Source organism: Balaenoptera borealis (assembly GCF_965194805.1).
Source record: "Balaenoptera borealis genome assembly, chromosome: 11".
NCBI lineage: Eukaryota > Metazoa > Chordata > Mammalia > Artiodactyla > Balaenopteridae > Balaenoptera > Balaenoptera borealis.
The window spans coordinates 71999588-72005761 of NC_138868.1; the positions used below are offsets into that span (position 1 = coordinate 71999588).

The window sequence follows — 6174 nt, forward strand, 5'->3', positions numbered from 1 at the left end:
CTTGTCATTTGGGACTCAGAAAGGTCTCCTGCTCTATGAAGTATTCCCTGCCCACCGGAACCACACTGCCCATTCTGCACTAGCATCCCATCCCCTTTAATCTCTTCACAGAACATATGCCCACTTGAAATTGTCTTGTTCCTTTATTTGTGGATTTGTTTCTTGGGATGTATCAATGACCTAACCATGTGAAATATACATACAGCATTGAGAAGGCAGTGGAGACTTGCAGAGAAGATTTTCACATGCTGGCACTTTTTGTCCTCTGTTTGCTCATCTCTCCTAGCAACTTGGATCAGCCAAGTGCCAGGTGATTTCCACCAAGTCATCCTTCAGATAGGCCTGCAAACAAAACCCCCCAACCCAGCCAGCCAGCTGGAACCCAACAATCAACCCCAAACTCACTCACCAACATCACACAAGGCAACAAGCTCAGAAAAATAAGTTTTGCTTGAAATGTTTTGATATAATTATTAAGAAAAGTGCAGAAAAAACGACCACCTCTCCGTTGACTGACTGAACAACCCAGAAAATAAAGTCAGATTTTAACATTCTGGTTACTTTTAATATATTTAATAAACTCAGATTTTAACATTCTAGTTACCATACTGGCAGAGAACATATTTTCAATACATCAAAGACTCAGAAAGATTATCAATTATTATCTTAGTCTCTACTGACCTAATTGGTCAAAAGGACCTAATTTGGCAAGAAAAGTGGGAAGAGAAGGGGGAAGAGGAAAAGGAGAGAGACTGGAGAGTAATCAAAGCCCAGGGTTCTTTAGAAGTTCAGCAGCGTCCAGAGCCGGCCCACAGGATGGGAGTGTGAGGTAGATTGGGCTCTGGCGACCTCAGCAGGACCTAGTTCCCAGAGACACTAGAGTGTCCAGTGCATGAAACCTCAGTTTGTGACACAGGAGTTAGCGGTGTCCAAGCATTCCAGGGTCTGGAAGGAAGAACAAACTTTGGAGAATTTGGTAAACACCACAGACCCAGCACGTCCAGCGGCAGCACAGGAGGCACTCTCACGCAAGACTAGTGACCTGCAAATACCAAAGCTCTGAAATGTAAATATGACCAGTCTCAAAGGATCCCCACGCAAGAGCAGTGGGGTAGAAAGGCATCCCCTGGGCTTAGGGGACGGGGCCACAACCACAGCCAGAAGCCGTGGCGGGATGCTGGAGCCCAGGGCTGAGCGGGGCGGCGCTGTCCGGCGAGGGTGCCTCCACAGGCAGGGGCGGAGCCTCTGGGTCCTGATCTGTGTCTAACGAAAGCCTCCTCTTAGCCCTGGGGGGAGCAGCTGGCTCCTGAGGGCCCTGTTCCCAAGGACGACGACGAGGGCCACATCTTCCAGCTGGGTGGCGATCCGGGGCGGATGGACCTGGGGTCGGTGGCTGGGTCGGGCCGGGCTCGCCGGAGGTGCTGGTGGCCGCAGCCCCGAACTGGGCGGCAGAGCAAGAACCCCGGGCCGGCGAGGGGCGCCGGCACCCAGCACGCACAGGGACTCGGTGGCTGGTCCCAGCGCCCGCGGCTACAGCCCTACGGGGGCGCAGAGCGCGGCGGGGCAGGTGGTGCCTCTGGCCGAGAGCGGCTCCCAGGGACGCGCGGACCTCCCTCCAGGCGTTCAGGACCTGGCTGTCGGGCGCCGTGGGCTGCGTGTGGTCCACCACGGTCCGCTCCTGCCCGCGTTTCCACAGCTCGTAGCGCTCCGGTTGCAGGATGCGCACGAAGGCGTCCATGGAGAAGGCGACCCGGGCCTCCCCGCAGCTGCACTGCGAGGCCGCTTTGCCGTAATCGATCCAGCGCGGGCAGGCGAAATTGATGGCCTCCGCGCAGTTGAAGCCATGGTTGAAGCCAGAGTGGTAGCCATAGGGAAAGGTCACGATGAACTCCCCAGCCTCCTGAGTGACCCGATCGAAGGGGATGCCGTTGTCCTTGAGGACCGTGGGCGAGATGAGAGCCACCTTGTGCCGCAGGAAGGCGTCACAGCCCCGCGCGCTGCCCGGGAAAAGCTGCCTGGCCAGGCGTTCCAGGCGCCGGCCGTGCTCCGGGGGCACCGCGTACCACGTCTTGGGCTCCCCGAAGTGCAGGTAGTTGATGCTGTAAAGGTCCATGTCCTCCGTGTGCCAGGCGAAGGCGGTCTTCCACATGCCGAAGTACAGGTAGGGGGTGTTGACGCCCTCGATGACCACTCCGCACTCCTGCTCCAGCAGGTCCTGAATGGTTCCCAGGTGTCCAAGGTTCCACTGCTCCGTGCTTTGATCGAATAAGGAGCCACTCACATCCGCACCATATACTGGTGAATCATAGAGGCGTGTTTTCCAATATTTTCGCTCCAGGTCCTTAAAATCAAAGTGTGGTGGCGTCCGGTATTTTTCACTATTTGCTAAGTGGTGGTACTCACCCACGGTCATGGCTTTCTTCTTTTTGTGGTATTGAGTAAACACACCTGCCTGCCCAGAAGTCACCTGCTGGAGGGGAGCGGCTATTAAGATGTCATTGATATCATCATAGGTCTGTCTGGCTTTCCAGTCCTTGGGGGGAATGATCTTCGCCACGCCTGCTCGGTGTGCACCTTGGGATTCCATATAAGCAATGTATTTATCGAAATCATTAAACTCTTCTTTGGTTGGATGAAATACCATTATTCTACAACTTGGGTTCTGGGCCCAGTTGGACTTAGACTTCATAGCTTTCATTAATAAGCGGGAAACTCCCAAGTTCTGATGTATGTTCTGGGCAGGTGAGGATGCTGGAAAACACTACTTTTTCAAAAATGGGTTGGAGTATATCAGCAGGAGCCCGCAGTAGACTTTAATGCAATGAGTTGATAATATTTCTTAGGCTTGCTGATTCTCCAGGGGACTCCACGCTGGGCAGAAGCCTTGCTCAGGACTGATGCCGGCTGAGCCTGCAAGTCTGTGATGTCCTTGGTTGACACTTGGCTCTGTCCTCTTGAGATCTAGTGAATCACCCAGCCCTGGCTGGGTATCCCAAATGCAGGGTCTTCAGGGCAGAATTGAAAGCAAAACCTAAAAAGAAAAAGAATAGAGACAGGTTGAAAACTGATGGTTGGAAATAGTTACAAGGGAACTACAAAGAAAACACCACCATGGACTTTAATTGCATATTCCAATAAAGGCGAAAATTTCATAAGTTTGACAATACAAGAAATGGTGTTGTTGTGAACAATGGAAATTCTTGTACTCTAGTAAGGAGAACGGAAATCATTACATTCACTTTGAAAACCTATTTGGACAGTATCCACTAAAATTGAACTTACCCATGTGCTATGATTCATGCCTAGGATATGTGTATGTCTGTGCAATGAAAGTCAAGTCCAAGAATGTTCAGAACAACGTGATTTCAGTAGCCAAACACTGGAAACAACTCAAATGCCAGTCAACATTAGAATGGATAAGTACATTGTAGTATATTCATACAATGGAATACAATACAGGAATGAGATCAACAAAAACTACATGAAAATAAAAGAATAATTCTATAAACATAATACTGAGCAAAATTATCCGGACTCAAAAGAATACCTATTCTATGCTTCCATTTAGATAAAGATAAAAAGGTACCTATAAGATGACGATATTTTTTGGTACCAACGTAATCTATGTTAGAAGTCAGAGTAGTGGTTACCTTTTTGAAAGAGAGAGGTTGTGAGTGGGGCTGTGAGGAAGTCTCTAGAATAATGTGAATATTCTGTTGTGAACCCAGGGGTACTGGTTACACAGCCATCAGAATGACTCATTGTCATAATTCTTCAAGTTATGATGATTTTCACAAATTTCTATGAAATCAATTTTTTACAATTTATTTAAATTATTTAAATAAATTTAAAATTATAGTTTAGGGTGAAAAGCATTAAAACAGAATGATATCTTTCATTGTACCAAAAGGAAAAAGAAGGGTGATTGAAAATATATGAACTAAACATTCAATTGAAGAAACTATAAAATAGAAGAAGAGAAAGAAGGGGTAGGAGTCAAAAAATAACAAAGAATAAAGACAAAATTAACGAAAGAAAACACATACAAGACAGAACACTGATGACCAAAAATATTCTTGGAAGAAATTAATGATAGCAATACACCCTGGGTGTAACTGAGCATAAGAAAGAAGGGGAAAATAAACCACTAGGAATGAAATAGTGCACAAAAGAATTTTTAAAATCTCGAAAGAGAATCTTAGGAGAAACTTGCCAGCAACATTTTCAAAAGACAAGAGAAAAGAATAAATTTCTGGAGAGGAAACATATCCAAAATGGATGCAAGAAACACCAGAAAGCTTGAATAACACCCCAGTATAAGAAGCTGGTTCAAAGTATGACCCCTGAAAGTCCAGGAGGCACATCATTTTGCATGTGAATCTAGAAAACTTTCAAGAAACAGTTAACTCTTATTGTGCAAATTGCTTCAGAGTATAGAAAAAGTTGGAAAGCTACTCAGATGAGGCTATTCTGCTCTCTGATAGCCAAACGAAAAAAGGACAATAAAAAATAAAGCTACAGGCCATTTTTGTTTATAAGCATAGAGGAAAGCATAAAATGGAATGTTATCCAATGAAATGCAGCAAGATAGTAAAAGAATAATACATCATGACCAAATAGAAGGCAAGTATGATTGAACATTGGAAAATTTAATGATATAATTCAGAATATTAACAAAGTAAATGAAAAATATCATCATCTTATAGGTACCAAAAAAGCATTTGATGAAATGGAAAATCCATTCATGATTTTAAAATTCTTACTTGCAAAGCATCAAGAGAAACTTTTTTTTGTAAGATAAAGAATTTCAAGGTAAAAAATAGCAATGATCATTCTTAACAGTGAAACAAAAGTAACATTCTCATTAAAGTTAGGAAAAAGAGATGCATCAGCATGAAAAGCTGCTCAATATCACTAATTATTAGAGAAATGCAAATCAAAACTACAATGAGGTATCACCTCACACCAGTTAGAATAGGCATCATTAGAAAATCTACAAACAACAAATGCTGGAGAGGGTGTGGAGAAAAGGGAACCCTCTTGCACTGTTGGTGGGAATGTAAATAGATAGAGCCACTATGGAGAAGAGTATAGAGTTTCCTTAAGAAGCTAAAAATAGAATTACCTTATGATCCAGCAATCCCACTACTGGGCATATACACAGAGAAAACCATAATTGAAAAACTACATGCACCCCAATGTTCATTGCAGCACTATTTACAATAGCCAGGTCACGGAAGCAACCTCAATGCCCATCGACAGACAAATGGGTAAAGAAGTGGTGGTACATATATACAATAGAATATTACTCAGCCATAAAAAGGAACGAAATTGAGTCATTTGTTGAGACGTGGATGGATCTAGAGAGTGTCATACAGAGTGAGGTAAGTCAGAAAGAGAAAAACAAATATCGTATATTAACGCATGTATGTGGAATCTAGAGAAATGGTACAGATGAACCGGTTTGCAGGGCAGAAGTTGAGACACAGATGTAGAGAACAAGCGTATAGACACCAAGGGGGAAAAACCGCGGTGGGGTGTGGGTGGTGGTGTGCTGAATTGGGCGATTGGGATTGACATGTATGCACTGAGGTGTATAAAATTGATGACTAATAAGAACCTGCAGTATAAACAAACAAACAAACAAACAAAAAACAGCTAATACTAAACTTTCTTTGGGTTATTTGTATGGAAATATGTTAATATAAAGGTTTCAGACATTACATGAAATTTCCAGAAATCTTATATCTTCTGGTATAATGTTATAAGTCATAATTCTAGTTATTACTTTAAAATGTATATCTCAGAAATAACAAAATTTCCTTGTCAATTGCATTATTATGAACTTTCATCCAATCTTTAACCGTGGTCATTTTCAAGTCTTTTGTCCTTTACAGACAGTTCTGGGTGTACTCTGATGCTTTTGCAAAAACGGTCCTATCAAAGGGTTTCATCTTCAAGAAATTCATGGAAAAGACTCTGACAAGTACAGGTTCTGGTAACTGACTATACTGCTGAACTGAATGAATAAGCATGTTCAGAACACTAATGGAAAACTGATGAATTCATAAAAGTGCTAACAAAAGATCAAGATGAAAAAAAAATTAATTAGGTGGGACTGAGTCAACTTATGAGGATGATTTAATATTTGTGACTTTCTGTTTGAATTAAAAA

At 43.4% G+C, this 6174-nt stretch overlaps 1 pseudogene across 1 annotated transcript; it reads right to left on the reverse strand.

Moving 5' to 3' along the window:
• Positions 1–1102: 1102 nt before the first annotated feature.
• On the reverse strand, positions 1103–3568 carry LOC309605032 (lysine-specific demethylase 4D pseudogene; annotated as a pseudogene). The gene has a single exon. The product of its transcript is annotated as a lysine-specific demethylase 4D pseudogene (transcript).
• Positions 3569–6174: the final 2606 nt, after the last annotated feature.